This window comes from Triturus cristatus, chromosome 4_1, assembly GCF_964204655.1.
Source record: "Triturus cristatus chromosome 4_1, aTriCri1.1, whole genome shotgun sequence".
NCBI classification, from domain to species: domain Eukaryota; kingdom Metazoa; phylum Chordata; class Amphibia; order Caudata; family Salamandridae; genus Triturus; species Triturus cristatus.
In genome coordinates, this window is record NC_140585.1 from 748,660,478 (window position 1) to 748,680,537 (window position 20,060).

The following is a 20,060-nucleotide window of genomic DNA, read 5'->3' on the forward strand; positions in this document are numbered from 1 at the left end:
GTCAACATAAGGTGGGCCTCTGTACAGAATGACACAGTGGCGGAAAACCATAGTTTGAATGTTAGCTTGAGAGATTGCCAGTGGATGAGACTATTTGCAAGCATTCCTCCCCTCGCCTTTTGTGCGTTTTGATTCTTGTGACAAGCTGTCTAAGCACAAGATACGTTTTATCTCTTGTGAATGTTTAAAGTGGTATGCTATGGGCCTGGAAAACCCACGTTATCAAATTAAAACTGCATGCACAGTGATTATACTCTTCATCAAGTGGTCATTCCTGAAAAACCTGTTTTGTGGTATTCTCTTCTCCCTGCTCTCACCCTCCTATATTACGACAGTGAAATTAGCACTGTGTGCACATATTAAATAGAGGTAACAGAAACCTCGCATACTGTAAACATTATTACACTTGTGGTGTCTTCTCTAGCTGTGTACCTTATTTGATCTTTAAACATCTTGGCCTATGTTTAACGAACTACCATTACTGTTCCCGTAATGCAACTCCAGCCATGTTTTAGTTGGAACACTCCACTCATTTTCACCTTTCCACTGTAACCTGGACTGAATAAGCCCAGAATTCACAGAAGGTGGATGTCAGAAGACCGTAACTAACAGAAAGGATAATAATAAACAAACATTTTCTGTAGATACCGGGAGTGTAGAGGGGCAATCCATTTCAAAGGCCCTCACACATGCCTTGATCACACCCATACTAAGGAAACGGCTAATATGACCTAGCAAACCGCAGGCCTTCCATGTGTTGCAAAGGCACTCAAACCCATTGCCTCCAGTAAAGTATCCACCCACTTAGAAGCCAATCACCTGGTAAGTGAGTTCCAATTAGGCTTAATATCCATTAGTGACACAGATACCACCCTATTTAACTTCAGGGAACAACTCCTTAATTTTTGTGATTAAGAACTAATCCTTATTGATCTCTCATCAGCTTTCAATACCACTGTTCGCCATGTACTCATAGACTTTCTGCATTGGCTGCCATTGGTGATGCTGGTTTGTGTCACTTTTTCGTTGCTATGCTGTACCTATCAGGTCAAACTTAGCCCTTTCCTCTCCAAAACAGCCAACCTCATGTGTGGGGTCCCTAAAGGCTCAGCGCTGTGGTATCGCATTTATTCAAAGACTTAGCTCCACTTCAAGCTCGCATAATAAGCTGACCACATTCTCAAACTGGTCCATAGCCATTCTCAGGCACATAGATGGATGCAGAACAATTGCTATGCCTTAATTGTGACAAAACAGAATCCTTCAAGCCAGCTCCCTTCCCTTTACTGTGTCCTGCAGAGCAGGTTACCCCAAACAAATCCTGTGAAGGTGCATGATTTGAGTATACTCTTTGAAGGGTTCTTTCACCCCTCATATAGACTTGACCAAAAAGACGGCTTTCCCCCACTTTTGTCTTTTACAAGTTGGTTCTGCAGATGCTCCATGGTTCGCAGAAAATCACCTTTTCTTGGCCAATGTTATTTCCACCTGAACTTCTCCAACAGTTGGGGGGGCGCTAGAGAGCCCGGAGTAAGATGGCCGCACATTAGTGTAGCTCTGCTGGTCGGGACAATCATCCGTCAAATATCCGTCTGAATTGGTGCCATCCACAGCTGACGATGGCACGAGAACGCTCCTGAGGTGAAGAGGAATGCTGTGTGTCCTCTAAACTAGCGGATGGGTGTCCCTGGCAGTGTAACTGTCGCAGCCCCTCGTGAGGCATAAGATGGCGGCCGTGGAGGAAACAGATTCCTGAGCCCACCTCGCTAGCAAGGCACAATCTGAAAGGAGAACGCGCTCAGCCCTGGTTCTCTGTTCATCCCGAATCGGCGCGCTTTGAAGTACCTGTCATCTCTGCTGCAGCCGACGTCTGGCTCTGGGTATTGCGGTGAGGTGTCATGTTCCCGCCGTTACCTGCTGTGGGGACTGCTGGGCTGTGTGATCGGCCTGGGCGCTGCTGGCTGGGGTCGGCCGGGCGTATCTCCCTGGTGCGCTGTGACGGCTGCTGCCCCCGGCGTCTGCGCTTGGTGACGTCTGCCTCCTGGTCTCTGTGCGGCTGGTGGTGGGGCTAAAGCTGCGAGTCTGCCTTGGCCGGATGAGCGGTGTGGAGGTGCGGTGCTGAACTGCCGATGCTTCTCTGAGCCCAGCACTGTGAGTTGCGGAGGCCGCGGAGAGGTGAGGCGCGCGGCCTGCATGCTGGGGCCTGGTCACGGCGGGAGCCGGGTGCAGAGTTAACCGGGACTATCTCTGTATTGCACATCTATTTATAGCGCTATTGGACGGGCCTGAGGAGCGGTGTGGCGGCGGTTGAGGGATATCCTGGCTGGTCATAATTGTGGATCTTTGTGTGAAGAGCCCACCCATTACTCCAACTTATGGGCAGTTCCAGAAGCTTCCCTCATTAACGTGACATAGGGTGTTTCTCCTGCTGGTATGCAAAGACTATAACTGTGTGCACCTCATTTTCTGCAGTTCACAATCAGCCCATCTGGTTGCGCTGGGAGTGCGCATAACGCTGGGGTGGCGCAACCTCTCCCGTCACTGACCTGTATAGTGGGCACCTAGAAACACGTGCTCTAGTGCCAGTGGGGTACTCACACAATCTACGAGGGAGCTTGGAGGCGTGCGGTCATGGGGAAAACGGAAAAGCAGCAGAGCAAACTGTCTTTTGAAGCTAAAAAACCCTCTAAGTCTCCCGCCCCCACTGCGTCAGACGCTGAGCCAGATCCTGAGACGGGTGCATTCGCTAAATTAGAGCGCATGATGTTGACAATGCAACAAAGCTTGCAAACAATTGACACTAAGATAGATCACCTGAATCTACGCATGGATACTATGGCGGCCAAACTTGACAGGCATGGCTCGCAGATCGCAGAGGCGGAACAGCGGATTTCGATCACGGAGGATCGGGTGGAGGCTGTTAGAGAGCAGTGTGCCACCATGGAGAAGCTACTGGAGGTCATCCGAGCTAAAAATGAGGACATCGAAGCTCGCTCGCGACGGAACAATATACGTATCACGGGAATTGCGGAGACTACCAATACAGGGCCCATGGAGGCGTATGTCGAGACGCTACTTACGACCTTGCTGGGAGCGGAACACTTCTCTAAGGTCCTTATTGTCGAGAGGGCTCACCGCGCTCGGCCCATCCCTGGGGCCCCGCCGCGTCCCATCATAGCTAGACTGTTGAATTACCGGAACCGGGATACTGCACTCCGCTTAGCAAGAGAAAAGGGCAACCTCGAATACCAGGGGATGAAGGTGGAGCTCTTTCCCAATTTTACCGTCGCCGTCCAACGAGCTCGTCGCGAATTTCAATCAGTTAAAAAGAAGCTGCAGTCTCTAAATATCCAGTACGCTATGCTTTATCCTGCACGTCTGCGGATTCAGCATGCTGGGAAGGCCCGTATCTTCACATCGCCCAAGGATGCGCTTCAATATGTCCGGCGGATTGAGCGGCAGGGGACGCTGCGAGAAAAGGGTGCGGACTCAGACTCTGAGGGATGAGCACGTGAGATTTCAACTGATTATTGTGACTGACAGTTGCGTTGCTCCGGCACTGTGGAGGAGTGTATGTTATGCAGGTTCTCTGGTTGAGTGCGAGGCAGCTATTGATTTATGTTGAACATTTACAAGACTTCATGGTTTGGTGCTAACCCCCCATGTGCAATGTCTGTCATTTTTGCCTCTGGGGGGATGTGGAAAAAGCTGTTCATGGTCATTTTGCGACGTATCTTTTGCTGTATAACACGGATCCTTGCCACTAAGCCCTGGGCTGGTTAGCCTGTCTTTACATGTCTCGACTCACCCTGTTATACGGGGGCCGTTGGCTACTAGTGTCCCACATTATGGGAATTCCCCGCACTGTTTGGTCTTCAGGTTGGGCCCAGTTTGGTGCCCTAATGGGGTTACTTTTTTTTGTTTTTTGTTCTGTGTATTTCATGATATGTCATTCATGGTTGCTCCAGCTTACACATTGTTTGGTTTTATGGGAGGGGCACTCTCGGCATGGTTGTAATGCCGTAGTGGGGGGGGTCAGTTGGGGATCACTTCTACATAGTGGCAGCATTGGTTATGGTATGTGAGCAAGACTGGATTCATATGGTACAGCTTTCCACATTATTCACATGGCTGACATTACCGACATCTACGGGCATGGTTGACTGCAGGCGTGCTACAATCTCCTGTTTAAGTTGGAATGTACTGGGGCTGAACAATGCTCAGAAGGTGCGGCAGGTCTTGTGTTACTTGGACCGTCACCAGATCCAAATTGCTTTATTGCAAGAGACGCATCTTACCAAGCAGTCAGTCTCACACATAGCCACAAGGTGGGCGGGGGTACGATTGGCCGCTTCTTATTCCTCGTATGCGCGGGGGTCATGATTCTTGGAAGAAAGGTTTACCATATGTACCCACCCATATAGACGAGAATGAGAACGGGAGATATGTTATAGTTCAGGGCCTGCTGTATAATACGACATTAACTATTGTGAATTTGTATGGTCCCAATGTTGATGACCCCGTTTTTTTTTATACCTTATGGGGTAAGTCTGCGCATTACCGTCATCCGCTATTATATATGGGGGCGATTTCAACGTGGTGCTAGATCCTGCAATGGATTGTATGGCCGCGACAGCTCCCCCCCCTCGGAGGGCTGCTGTGTCTGTGCGGGATGGAATGTGGACTCTGAGCCTCACGGATATATGGAGACTGCTAGAGAAGGTACATGTCATTCATACGTGCGACAGTCCTGGTCTCGCCTCGACTAATGGCTGGGTTCGCAAGACATCTGCGCCTGGACTACGCAGATTAAACATCTGCCTAGGACCTTATCGTACCATTCTCCAGTAGTTCTTAGCTTGACTTTACCAACCCTTGCCTCACCTCCCTTTCAGTGGCGGCTGCAATCGTCCTTACTATTAGATCAGGTTTTCAGGGAGAGGATTCGGGAGGCCATAACTGACTATTTTTCACTTAACACGGGGTCTGTCCAGACGATGGAGATGCCCTGGGAGGCCTTTAAAGTGACGATTCGAGGGGCCTGCATAGGGCTTCAGGCCGGGGTTCTCAAATCTTTACGCCGTACCATGGCGGCACTAGAGCGTGAGTTGCTGGACTTAGAGCGTAGGTATAGTGAGCAAGCTGATCCTGCAGTCCTGCCAGTAATTAAAGGGAAAATTGCAGAGTATAATGCAACGGCTGACCAGGGGATTAATCATTTGTCACGCAGATGTAGGACGCGCTATTATGGGGAGGGAGGACGGCCGGGAAGGACTTTGGCTAGCCGTATATTGGAACCTCAGGCCAAAGCATGTACAGTTAAGGCGCTTACTACCGCTGATGGAACGCACTACGACACGCCTGCTATCCTGAACTCCTTTGCTGATTATTACGCTGGGATGTACGCCCAGCGACTAACGGTGGATGAGGCGGAACTTGCGCAGTATCTTGATGACATCGCCTTAGTGTGGCTATCGCGCAGGCAACACGAGTTTCTGATGCACCCGATCACTCTAGATGAAGTACGTGATGCAATCACCACGTTGCCGAATGGGAAAGCAGCGGGCATGGATGGTTTGCCGGCAGAGTTTTATAAGGAATACATTGATCAGCTTGCCCCTTGCCTCCTTCAGGTATATTTATTTATTTATTTATTTATTTATAATTTTATATAGCGCTGAATCACCCCTTAGGGTATCTCTGCGCTTGCAACAACAGTCTATCTTGAACTAGAAGAGGTATGTTTTCATCAACTTTCTAAAACAGAAGAGGGACATTTTCATACGAAGATAATGTGGGAGGCTGTTCCAAAACAAAGGGGCCAGGTACGAAAAGGCCCTGCCGCCAGAACGGGCTTTATATATTCTGGGAACAGCGAGAAAAGTTTTTGATCCTGATCTGAGTGAGGATATAGGATTGTAGGCCTTTAGTTTCTTTGTTAGGTAGCAGGGACTCAGCTCATTTAGAGCCTTGAAAATCATGCAACCTGTTTTGAATTGCACTCTTTTTCTTATTGGCAACCAATGTAATACATGCAGTAAAGGCAGAGAAGGGGTTCTGGCCGGAGAGTTCGTAACCAGGCGAGCAGCAGTATTTTGAATGACCTGCAGTTTGTCCAAGGAGGCAGCATGAGCAGAGAGAAGAAGGGCATTGCAGTAATCAATCTTGCTCATGAGCAAGGCCTGAATTAGAGTCTTCCTGGTGGATACTGGAAGCAATGGAAAAACTCTTCTAAGTAAACTTAGAATGTGATAGCATGACCCAGCAATGGTGTTAATATGGGTCTGCAAAGTGAGTTTGTTATCAAGCTTAATGCCCAGATTTTTAGCTACCTCTTTGGGAGCGGGAGCTTTACCCAACTCCTCCGGCCACCAGCTAGGTGACCAACAGATGTCAGCCCCTCCGAACAGCAGGATCTCAGATTTTTCAGAGTTTAACTGGAGATAGTTGGTTTTCATCCAGGAGGCAATAGCCATCATACCCCGAGAAAAGATGGATTGTATATCTGGACTCCTTTTGTCGAAGGTGAGGAGGAGTTGAGTGTCATCTGCGTAAGAGATGGGGTTAAACCCCAAGTCCCTCATCAGTATTGCCAGGGGCGTCACATAGATGTTAAATAAAGTAGGGCTCAAACAAGAGCCCTGCGGGACGCCTCTGGTAATCTGTGAACGAGCAGATGTAAACGGACCCATTGACACTGCCTGAGTACGGTTGGACAAAAAATCTGACAACCAACTCAGTGCGGATCCGCGGATGCCACACTCCAATAGTCTATGCAAGAGAACCTGGTGGGAGATGGTATCGAATGCTGCTGAAAGGTCAAGCAGCACCAAAAGTGCCGCTTGACCTTGATCCAGAGCCATTCTGATGTTATCCGTCACCTCCACCAAGGCCGTCTCAGTGCTATGCTTAGCTCGAAAGCCTGACTGCGAGATGTCTAGAGCACCAGAAGCCTCAAGAAAAGCAGATAAGTGCTTATTGATGTGTTTCTCAGTGATCTTACTCTGAAGCGGAAGCAACGAGATTGGGCGATAGTTTGACACTTCCTCGGGAGAGGTGTTGGCATTTTTGCGGATGGGCAAAATTTGTGTGTGTTTCCACGTCTGAGGAAGACAGGCAGATCTTAAAGAAGTGTTGATTATGGAGCAAAAAGGAGGCGCCAACTTAGCCGCAAATCTGGAGGAGATTTTAGCAGGAATAATATCCAGGGGAGATCCAGATCTAGTGGATTCCAAAAGGGTTTGTACTTCTGAGATGGTAACAGCAGGAAATGTAGTCAGACAAGGTCCTTCCCTATTGGGGAGAGGAGTAATCTCCGCAGGAATAGGAGTAAGAATATTAGAAAGGATGATATTTTGATAGATTCTCTCAATTTTTTGTACAAAAAAAGAGGAAATATCATCACATAATGTCTGAGAAAAACTAACCGTAGTCTGACAGGATTTTGGGTTAGTAAAATCCTCCACTATTTGAAAAAGCATCCTAGCATTATTACCTGCCTGTTCTAAAGTTTCAGCAATATGAGTTTTACGAGCTAATTTAACATTTTTATGATAGATTGCCATGGCAGCTTTGTAAGAAATTTTAGCTTGCTCATTATGTGAGCGACGCCAAGTCCGTTCCAGTTTTTTACAGGCACTTTTCTCTACCCGTAAACTAGGCGTGTACCAGCCAGTGGCAGACCTTTTAGGTGAAAATCTAAGAGGCTTAAGAGGAATTATTCTATCAAGAAAATTAACAACTGTCGAATCAAATAATTTCAGCTGCTGATCCAGATCCCCCTGCGTACTGTTCCAGTCCCACTCAGCAAACAGTGAGGAAAGATGGTTGACCGTTAGTTTGTGCCAAGGTCTGTATTGGCGGGTACCAGAGTTGTTGATAGTCGCCGGAGGATGTTCAGTTGTACCCATCAGTTGGAAATTAATCATAAAATGGTCAGACCAGGTAAGTGGCAGAGTTTCACCACATTTAATGTCTGAGGAATTGGTAAGAATGAGATCCAGAGTGTGACCAGCAATGTGAGTGGGAGCAGTGTTAATGATCTTTAGGCCCCCAACAGCTAGATCTTGTAAGCACAGTCTGGCATCTTGATTGGAGACATCTTGACTGTGGATGTTAAAATCCCCAATCAAGAGAAATTTACGCGTGGTGATTAGATAGGGAGATATAAAATCAAGCAGTTGGCTAGTGAAGTTTGATATTGATCCAGGCGGTCTATAAACCAGAGCACCTTTCCAAATACAGCCTGCAGATAGATCCAGTCTAAAAACAATACATTCAAATATTTCTGTCCCCATCTGATCAAGGATAGTGACGGTTAGTTCCTCTTTATAAATTAAGGCTATACCCCCACCCATTTTGCTTATTCTATCCCGCCTAAGAATCCGATAGCCCTCGGGTATAGCGAGAGCAATAGCCGGAGTAGAGGAGGGTTTTAGCCAGGTTTCAGTAATGAAACCCATATCTGGCTTCTGATCAGTTAGCACGTCCCATATCTCTGCAGAATGTTTGACCAAAGATCTTACATTGGCTAAAATACAATTCCATACCTGGTGCTGCACAATGGGAGGTGAATAACTGTGATGGAGCAACTGAGGAGAGTCAGGTGGGCTCAGGCAATCAGATGATAAAATAGTAGGTAGAGTGGGGCTACAGCAATGCATGCTTTGATACCTGCAGTTCGAACATGAGAAGGGACCTTCAAAAGGACCATTGTGCAGCGTATAACAGCACATCTTGTTTAATGATAGCAACTGCTCACATGAATATGTCTGAGCTAGATTGTTCGCAGGTCCCAATTCTAACTGCAAACTATCAGGGTGTATGGCGGCTGGCGGCGACCTGGCGCGGACGGGCGCAGACGGGCTTGCCTCTGGCGCGCCTCCGGCGCGCCAACGGCGCGCCCGCTGCGCGCGCGCGCTGCGCGCTAGCATGTGACCGCTAATAAAGCCTCCGTGAAGTGAACACTAGAGCGCTCACCAAGATGGCGCTCAAAAATGTCCCAGTTCTTGAAAGAAACCCCGAGAGAACTCGCTAAACAGCGAGAATGATACCAATTTTTAAGTGCGGGTATGAAGAGAAGCAAAGAGGTAAAAAATACAGTTTTAAAAACGAGTAAATTATTTTCACATACAATACATAAACATGCTGTTACATCAGCGATCTGCTTTCCTACATATTAAGAAGAAGGAATGCAGGTAGTCAGGATGTGAAATAGAATATTTAAAATGCAACTTCAGCTTTCAGCCAACAACACACAATTCTACCAAGGAAACAGCTATCGCGCTGCGCGCTAGCATGTGACCGCTAATAAAGCCTCCGTGAAGTGAACACTAGAGCGCTCACCAAGATGGCGCTCAAAAATGTCCCAGTTCTTGGAAGAAACCCCGAGAGAACTCGCTAAACAGCGAGAATGATACCAATTTTTAAGTGCGGGTATGAAGAGAAGCAAAGAGGTAAAAAATACAGTTTTAAAAACGAGTAAATTATTTTCACATACAATACATAAACATGCTGTTACATCAGCGATCTGCTTTCCTACATATTAAGAAGAAGGAATGCAGGTAGTCAGGATGTGAAATAGAATATTTAAAATGCAACTTCAGCTTTCAGCTTTCAGCCAACAACACACAATTCTACCAAGGAAACAGCTATCGCGCTGCGCGCTAGCATGTGACCGCTAATAAAGCCTCCGTGAAGTGAACACTAGAGCGCTCACCAAGATGGCGCTCAAAAATGTCCCAGTTCTTGGAAGAAACCCCGAGAGAACTCGCTAAAGAGCGAGAATGATACCAATTTTTAAGTGCGGGTATGAAGAGAAGCAAAGAGGTAAAAAATACAGTTTTAAAAACGAGTAAATTATTTTCACATACAATACATAAACATGCTGTTACATCAGCGATCTGCTTTCCTACATATTAAGAAGAAGGAATGCAGGTAGTCAGGATGTGAAATAGAATATTTAAAATGCAACTTCAGCTTTCAGCCAACAACACACAATTCTACCAAGGAAACAGCTATCGCTAGGTATATGAAGAGGCGTATGAAACTCAATGTCTACCACCAACCCTACGCGAAGCACTAGTGGTCACACTTTTGAAACCTGATAAATTGCCAGATAGATGCGATTCGTATCGGCCTCTATCGCTTATTAATACTGATGTAAAAATACTAGCGAAGGTGCTGGCGGCAATGCTGCAATTGCTCCTTCCTGTTATGGTTCTCCCTGATCAGTCAGGGTTTATCCCCGCCCGCTCCATGTCTAATAACTTGCATACGATCTTCGCTGCGATGCATGTACTGAAGCCCACGCTGCCAGCTGTGGCGGTGCTACTTGACGCTTCTAAGGCGTTTGATTAGATATCGTGGTCCTATATGTTAGCGATTTTACATCGTATGGGAGTCCCTTTCATCTTCACCAATTGGATAAAATTGTTGTATACCAGACCTGTAGCACGGGTTAGAGTTAATGGGCATCTATCGGGACAGATTCAAATACAACGGGGCACGCGGCAGGGGTGTCCGTTGTCCCCTTTGTTATTTGCTCTCGTAATCGAGCCCTTGGCTTGTATCCTGCGGCAGCGTCATGCTCGAACTGCATTGCGGTTTTTGCAGCATCCGCTGGCGTTGTCCATGTACGCGGATGACATGGTGCTATATGTTCGGGATCCTGCGCGGTATCTGGCACAACTGATTCGGGAATATGTTTGATTTGAGCGCATCTCAGGACTGGGTATAAACTGGTCTAAGTCAACCATATTGCCCCTCACGGACTGTACGCATCGGTTTGAACTGGAATACCCCCTGACCTGGTGCACGGACACTGTCAAATACTTAGGAATTTGGCTCCACAGGGACCCGCGGTCTGCTGTGCAGTCCAACTATGGCACCGCCATCACACGTCTTGAGGGACAAGTGAGTCGTTGGATTAAGCTGCCTCTGTCCTTTGCGGATCGAATTGCGCTGATAAAGATGGTGGTGCTTCCACGCTTTCTGTATCTTTTTTTAATATATCGTTGCATTTAACACGGTGTTTTTTTGATCAGCTCCGCTCTCTTTTGATCACCTTGACATGGGGCGGTAAAAAACCGAGGCTTAAGTGGGAAGCGCTCACCCTTCCTTATGATCAGGGGGGATTCGCAGCGCCCGATTTTTATCTTTACTATCTCTGCGCACAGGCTCAGTACACCTATTATTGGCAGCATGACCCGGCATATATTCCTCATGTGGCGGTGGAGGCGGGGGCAGTGCACCCGACACCGCTCAAAGCCATGATCGTTAATAGACACACGGTATTTGAAAAGGGGGAGTTCGATACCGTACAAACAACAGCTAAGGCCTGGCAGGAATTGGGCAAGCGAGCCCGGAAATTGCCATTGTATGCGCCTCACATGCCGCTGTTGCATCACTCAGACCTATCTGTCACTTGGGGAAACTGGTGCATTGAAGACCCTTAAAGATATGGCTATGTCTACCATGGGGGATGTGTTTCCTGGGGGCAAGTTCATAGAATTGGACAATGTAAATGTACAGGGACTTGCCACGGCTATGCAGTTATTTGTGTTTACTAGGCTGCATTCCGCTATGCGTGCGCTTTATCCACAGTTTCCTGGCGAGCCATCTGTGCTAGAAGCGTTACAACTTATATACACAACCACGTCTCGGGCCAAGTTAGTTACCAGACTCTATCAGGCATTGCAGAGGGATGTGGCTACTATGGACACGTCTGCATTCATAAAATGGAATGCCGTACTTCCTGCTCCGTTGTCAGAGGATGACTGGCAGGTCAGCTGCCGCTTAACAGGTCAGCTGACGGCGAATGGTATTCTGCGATTAGTGCACTTTAAATACTTACATCAGCTAAATTACACTGCAGCTCAATTGCGTAAGTACGGGTTGCGGGAGACTGACAATTGCAAGTGCTGTGGCATGCCTGGTGCTGATTTTTATCATTTGGCATGGGCGTGCCCTAAGGTGCATGAATATTGGATTTCAGTCACACGAAGTTTGAGTCTGATGGTTGAAGAGCCTGTGGACTGCTCCCCACAAGTGTGCCTGTTGGGTGTCGTCTCCAAAATTAGGGCATCTCATAAGAAGCTTGTGGCAATAGCCCCATTACTGGCTAAACGCAGGGTTTCCATATGTTGGGGGGCAGGCCTGTGCCCACCATTAAATCATGGTTACAAGATCTAGTTTACTGTCGGGACCAGCTTCTATGCTATGCCGAAGAACTACCAACAAAGTCGAAGCCGAGGGATATTTGGGGTCCGTTCACGTCTTATATGTTGTCACTAACTGCTATCTTATACCCTGTTATGTTTCTGTAGCGATGTTATGTATCACACTGCCACATACTGCATTTTTACTGTCCTGCCATGACTGGATGTCTATGCCCTATGGAATGCTGTTACAGTAGTCTGCAAAATGTATGATGTGATATGTCCATGTTGTACCAATGCTCTGAGTTTGATCTTTGTATGAATATGTATTGCTGTTGAAAATGTACAAATAAAAAAAATACTTCTGCAACAGTTTATAAAGTGGCCTACTCAGCAATACCGTGTCCACATTTCAGAGTTCTACATTTTGCAGCTCACCAACTATTCTGTTTAAATCCTCATGACCACATCATCCTGATCCTGCATTTTATCCACTGGTTCTGCTAAAGAGAGAACTTCAAAACACCTTTGCTTGTGCACAAGCTGCTCCATGGTCGCTCAATAGACTACCTGGCAGAACTTTTCACCCTATTCCAACCACTCAGACATCTGAGACCTGCTAAACAACAGCTATTGTGGACCCTACCCTACAGACTCGGAAGATCTGGTGGACATTTTTCCAATGCGCCCCTCTTTATGGAACTCCTTATCTATAAAATTGGGACTGGAAAGTGACTACCACCAAATCAGAAGTCTGTTAAAGACTTGATGTTTCACCCAGGCATTCAGAAACTCACCAGAGCTCACTTCTGCCCCAATTTCTTTATTAATATTTTCCACAACAAGTCAACACTGTTACATAAACCGCAGACAGAGCAATGTCCAAAAGACAGATCATTTGTACAATATTGGCTCACCCACACAGCACCCTCGGTCCCCTTCACCACCCAGCACCCTGGACCCTAGAAGACCCCTTTGCAGTACTAAGTACCTACGCTCAGAATATCTCTAGAGCAGTCACTCGTTGGTTGTCAAGTCTGGTCTGCGTGCTAGTCGTATTCCGTGACCGAGGCCATCAGTTCCTGCAACATCCCTGCCCGTTCGAAGCAATCCTCCATTTTGTCATCAGACCGGGTCTCCCTCATCCGGTGTTTTTCCGCCATTGCCCATCCCCCCATGTACCTGCTACACTGTGCATAAGTAGATCCTCATGGGGACAGCCATCTAATAGCAATGCGTCTATTTGCTAGTACCAGCCCCAACAATACAAACTTATAGAATACATTGCAACCTTTCGGGCTCGGTATTAAATGTAGCAGACAGTACCGTACTATGTTCTCTATACATATGTCCATCACTTCCTATAACTGGCGCGTAACCATGCTCCAGTAAGCTGTCAGGTCTGGGCCTTCCCCTGACATATGCAGAAAATCAGCTTCAGCCCTCGCACATCTAGGACAGGCACCCGATCTGGTCTTTTATATTCCGCGCAGTCTCTTTGGTTAGAGATAGGTTCCATTCAAAACCTAAAAATGTGCCAATTTGAAGCGGGCATTACTTGAAATCCCTCTCACCCATGCACAAGCCCTCAACCAATCGCCGTCCGCCAGGGATTCAACTAGTTCACCATCCCACCCCTGTCTACCCACCAACTGGGCCACCGGTCTGTCCAGCCGCAGTGCCCTATATAATCCAGTAATGTGCCCTCGGTGGCTCCACCATCTAGGAGTACCTCCAGCTTTGGCTGCAGAGCCTGTGGGAAACCAGGCCAGATGTCACTGGCCATTTTCATGTGTTTGACAAAGTGTAATAACTTTGAACGCTTCATGTGCCTCCTCAAATGCAATGCACGTCCGCCCTGGTACAGGTTCCCCAGCGTTTCACAACCACTCTCGATCCACGCTGTCATAGACATGACCTCCCTGATCTGCAAAAAGGGTCTCAAGCACCACAGCGGTGGGTGCTTTGAAAAGGGGGCCTGGCGCAAAACACGACGGATTACCAGCTCCCTGTTTTAGACAAATAATGCCCGCAAGACTGATGGGACTACAGATTAAAGAACTACACCCCAAATGGTCCTCTCTCTCTAAAACCGCTAGCTGTACACTTTGAGCATACAAGATCGATTCTTTTAGCCATCTACTTTGCTGCTTTCTGGAACTTTTGCACACTCAGCGCACCTTGTTAAATTATTGTTCAAGGACATGGAATTCGCACCGATCATCGAGTCCAGCGCGTTGGCCAAATTTGGCAAATACATCAGCCTCACACAAACACGCTTAACAGAGGCGATCAAGGCTTGACAGGCTGTCGATGGGAAATAGATATGCCTGGAACTGGCCTGACTACCCATGAAACTTGGTGATGCTATATAGACCGCACAGGCATTGTGTTTTTATAGGGCAGCCAGACAACACACTGACCCTTCTAGAATAAAGACCCTCCAACCCTTGTGCACCGTTGATGATGCCTGCCACCAGGTCATTATGCACGGGAAGTACAAACTCCGTTAGACATCTTATTCGCGCTTTGCTCTCGTCTCTAGCACTTTATCAGTCATTAACAGTCTGCCATATCAAGGCCATAATTATTAACTAACCATTTGTGCAACATTGTAAGATTTAAGTCCGTCACTGCTATATTTTTCAGACTATTGTATAATTGCTGGTTTTTTTTTTGTGACTAACACGTACTTGTGATCACAATATTGCAAAAGATTTTAATTAATCCTACAATAAATATTTTACTACTACAGTGGTATAGTTGTCTATCTAAACTTCAGTATTGAATCAGGATTTGTCAAAGGGGAATTGAGACAGAACTCCATATAATTATGAAACTGTAGAGGTTTTAAAATGGTGTGGCACATTAGCATGGTTTTGCTAAATACAGTTACTAAACTTAAGAGGGCCCCTGAAAAATGCAATATAAGGGGAAGGAGGGCAGGGGAAAATCAGAACTACTAACAACAAAAGCTCCCCCCTATGGATTTCTTGATTGGTGATGCATCCAACCCATAATAATTAAAGCCTCATTATGTCACAGAAAAAGAGTATTTTCAATTTTTAAATATTTATTTTTATATAAACAGTAATATAAAAAAGACAATTCAATTTACACAATTTCAATGATTTGTACTAGCAAAATACCTAAAAGAGCCCACCTACAAAAAACAATTATAATAATGTGACACAGAATCAGACCTCACAATATACAATAAAGCAAAACTAACATGTGAATAAAGCAAAAATAAAAAAGAAACGCAACAAGAAACATGTGTATGTCACATAAATGTTACTCAAAGAAAAAAATACAGAAATACACAATAACACAAGTTCTTCATATCAGTCAATGAACAGCCAAAGCGCAGACGCGCGTTTCGGAGTAGACCAAGAAGTCTACCAGTTCCTTTGTCAGGGCGCAGTAGGAAGTAATCATACAACGGTCAAGATTCCCATCTAATGAGTCTCTTTATTAAATTGAGACTACGAGGTGAAGGGGCTCCTCGGTAACACACTGTATATTCATACAGAATCTGTGAATAATAATGAGGCAGAAATAACAGAAATAAATATATTAAAAACAAAAATATCTGTATCCATTGGAGCAGGCCACCACCAAAAAGACACCCAGATATAAAGTGCCATACTAGAAAGTAACTAAAGCTCCCAGGTAAGGTGTAGAAATAAGGCAGACCTATAGTGTAAAAGTTCCTGGAAGCCAAAAGGACCAAACCAGTGCCAAGTTGGGTACAAATAGGGTGTTTAGGAAAAGTTACTAAGAAAGATAGACTGAATTACTAAATGCTGGCAATAATAAGAAAAGGGTAGAGTTAAGAAAAAAAATAGAAAATAACCAAGCCTGTATAATTACCAGCTAGTAGGATAAGCGGTTACTCGTTGTTCAGAAGTGAATGCTGGTCTGACAGGTAGCACTGGTACCAATGAATGACGCACCCCATACACGCAAATTCGCTACAAATATGGAGAATAGGTAGATAAATATGGAATCCATATAGATGAAAAAGACACAACCTAATAACTAATAAGGACCCAAACTTACACTGTGACTGTCGATATAGGGCAAAACGGACACTCCAAACAGTTATATACAAGAATAGATGATCCTCAATTTGAAAAGTATAGGCGTGCCCTAGAAAATGAAAAGACTGAATGAAAGTATACACACGTACAATGTATGTCAACAGATGGTAAGCATGCCTAGTCGTATGTCGGTAATGCTATCTATACCTAGCTAGAAGAACCATATATTTAGCTTACTTGCTGCCAGTATAAGGTTGCAACTGATTTTGTATATTTCTCAAAACCGCCGCCTCGAGTGAGTCGGGAGGATGAGATGCAGGTAAACTACAGAGAAAAGAAACCACAAATCAATGAAGGAATGAGGAAAAATAAGACTATGTGGTCTGTCCTGAAATGAATATCTCTTAACGCTTACCTGGTACAAAAGCAGAGTATGGTCTGATAAAGTAAACGGCCCGTCGGAGAATCCCAACTAGTAAAGGCACGTCTCACGAAAGAAATACCCGGCATAATTGCATACACCTTGGTTACGTACATACGTAACCCGGATGTTTAAAGACTAGAGCGCGTAAAAATGGGCGCCATCTTGAAGGTATATACGTGTCCTGGGACGAAAGGCCAAATCATAATAAAAGATAACACGCCACAAAACTGATAAACAGAAAGTAAACTAAAGCAGAAATACGTAATTTGCCAAAATAAAATTTGGATGTATTGGATGAAAAAAACGGACAAGTTATCCGTCAGAAATAAAAGAAATAGAAGACAGACCACTATGTCTATACAGGCCTCATTATAAGCCGATAAACCAAGATGAAATAATAAAATAATAATAATAAGATTATTGAGCAAAAGATAGACACCAGTCCAGTTTAGAAAAAAGCAACAAGGCTAAATGGAATATCATCACACCTAAAGCTAAAAGGTTTCTACAGCCGAGAGAATCAGGCCGAGTGTAGTAAGGGACAAAATGTTAAAATACAAGGCAATTAATATATCGTATCAAGAAAAAGGGACTACCAAAGGATATCGGAAACAGGTGGAGAAGTCTCCAATAAGGTAGAATAATGTCCTAAGGGTGCAGCAAAAACGACCTATATAGGAGACAGAGAGCCTCAGGTAGAGAATTTATAATAAGGCATTGTGCCAAGGGCAGCATTCATTGAGTCTTATAACTGCGGTACAGAGGGTAAACATCCAATATACTTCTCTTTTACACCCAAGGCCATTGATGTTTTTGTCACTGGGAGTGTGAACTTTTCCAGTATAGTCCATCTTAGCTCATTATCAGCATGTCGATGGTCTAACCAGTGTTGGACGAGAGGAGCCCCTCTTCGTTTATTTTGATAGCCGATTTGTGTTCACTGAAGCGGGTTCTGAATTCTCTACCTGTTTCTCCCACGTATCCCTTATTGCAGGGGCACAGAATTAGATAGATGACATTGGCAGATCTACAGTTGGTCATTTCTTTGAGTTGAAATGTATGTTTATCCCATAGTAATTCTGAAGATACTATGGCTGAGCTGCAAGCATGTCAGTTCCTACATCTGTGGTTTCCCATAACCGGGTTAGTGCCCATAATAGATCTCTGATTGATGGGTTTACTGTCCTCAAGTTTGGATTTGACCAAGATGTTGCGTAGATTTCTATTTCTTCGAAAAGCAAACATAGGTCTGGGCAGTGAGATAGACTGTGGCAGCTCCTCTGCTAAGGAGGTGGAGCATCGCCCCAATGTACAAAAGGAAAAATTAAATGATGATAATATATCGTGGTTTGAACTCCCTAAGTGGCATGACTGTTTGACTGGCCCTCCTTGGGCGGCCAAACAGTCATGCACACTTTGCATGATCCCCACCAGGCTGTATTATACAGCCTGGTGAGGAACATGCACAGGCTCCCACTGCCTATCTGAGCGCGAACCACAGCACTCAGACCAATCACAACGCTGCATTGCAGGATTCTGATTGGTTCAGGGGAGCCTGTGTGCCCGGGTGCTTTATGCTTTATAACAGAGAAGAGGCGACGGCCATTCCAGATAAGTCCTTTTTTTTTCTCTCTTCCCCCTGCCCCGCCTACCACACCAGTCCGGTAGCAGTCGTTTCTGTAAATGTGTTTTTTTTCTTTTTTGTCCAATGGAAACTATGGGCCACATGTATCATTTTTAGAAATAACGATGACCTAATTGCGAAATTCTGCGAATCGCAATTAGGTAATCGCTATTCCTAATGTATGAAACTCTTTTCAGTTTCATTTGCAATTCCTAATGGGTCGCAAATATACCTACCTCATGCATATTAATGAGGCAGGTCGCAATTTGCGACCCATTAGGAATCAACACCATCACAGCGATGGTGGCTTGCTGGGGTCAGCAGACCACCATGTCTGAGATTGCTTTTACATAAAGCAGTCTTTTTTTTTTTTTTAAATGCAGCCCATTTTCTTAAAGGAAAACGGGATGCATTTAAAAAGAAAAAAGGAAACTTTGCAGTTTCATTTTGAAGAGTAAGCAGTGATCCGTGGGACCACTGCCTGCTCTTAAAAATATTTGTTTACCATTCTCAAAGGGGAAGGGGCACCCTGGGGACTCCTTCCCATTTGCAAATGGGTTACCTCCCTCTTCAAAGGGTCGGTAAAATATGAGTGTTTTGCAACCGTAATTCGGGTCGCAAAACATTCATACATCCCATTCAGATTCGGTATTTGGAAGGGACGCCCTAAACACGCCCCACCCAAATACCGAATCGAAACACAAATTGCGATTCGGTGCGGTGTTACCGATTCACAATTTTTGTTTCATACATATGTAAAAGCATTTTTGCGGTCGGAAACAGAGCGGTCGCAAAAATGCTTAATACATATGGCCCCAAATGTGTTGCGCAGGAGTAAATCAGCCGAGCTGTGCAAGAACAGTTGGCCAATGCTTCAGCAGAGTCACTAGGTGTGTACCTCAATTTTATTGGTGGTGGTGCCGCCATCAGCACGCAGACAAATTTGTCAGTATGTCACTAAGCCAATCATGGTATTCGTAGTACGGATGAGTTCTGAATGAACTGCCTATTTATATCATGGGAATCGTAGTTTGGGAAAGTGTCACTATAGAATAATGAGGCAGGTGCGGGCAGTATAGTTTTTAAGGAAATGTAGTTGAGAAGGAAAAAAAGATGGGTTGTGTGGAGAAAGAGTTCTTGAAATCATTGATGTCCAATGGAAAAAACAGGGGGCATGAGACTGTCAAATTTGTAGGTCATTGGTAGGAATGTGTGACTAGACTGGCAAATTCTATATTGCGCAGTTGTGCTAGTTGAGTCCATTATTAATGCTGTTGCACTTAAGAAGGAGAGTAGCTTATCTGTATGAGAGACTGTGATCAGCCTTGCCGTTTTGTGGATCTTTTATGATAACATCTAGGACCGTCCATTTAAGTTGGTTCTCAATGTGTGAGCTGTTCACACGGTGTTTCACAAGTGGGCTTTCCTCTTCTTAGTTTGTATCCTGGGTTTATGCTGACATTCGTTTATTCGACTTCCTGATTGTTTTTTTCATGTAAAGTTTCTTGCATGGGAATAGTATCCCGTATACTAAGTTTTTTGTTGTTGTGCAGTTTGAGAGCTTTTTGTGGTCAATATTATGCAGACATATGGAAATTAAGTGCCCTAAACAGTGTGTGAACGAATGGAGCTTTCACCACAATCTTGATGTCCTTACAGGTCTTTTAGCTTCCAGATATCCTTCAGATCTTTAGTTTGACTGTGGTGCGGTGGGATTCTAGTTCTGTTTTAGAATGAAAAGTGGGCTCTCTAGTTGGCAGTTGGTTTAGGATAATACATTTCTAGTTTGTTTCTCTAAGAGCTATACACGA

The 20,060-nt window shown here is 45.3% G+C and overlaps 1 protein-coding gene across 1 annotated transcript in view; it reads left to right on the top strand.

Moving 5' to 3' along the window:
- The window catches only part of GNPTAB (N-acetylglucosamine-1-phosphate transferase subunits alpha and beta), a 644,942-nt gene that overhangs the window by 132,082 nt on the left and 492,800 nt on the right, over positions 1 to 20,060 (top strand). The gene's annotated exons all lie outside the window — the stretch shown is intronic.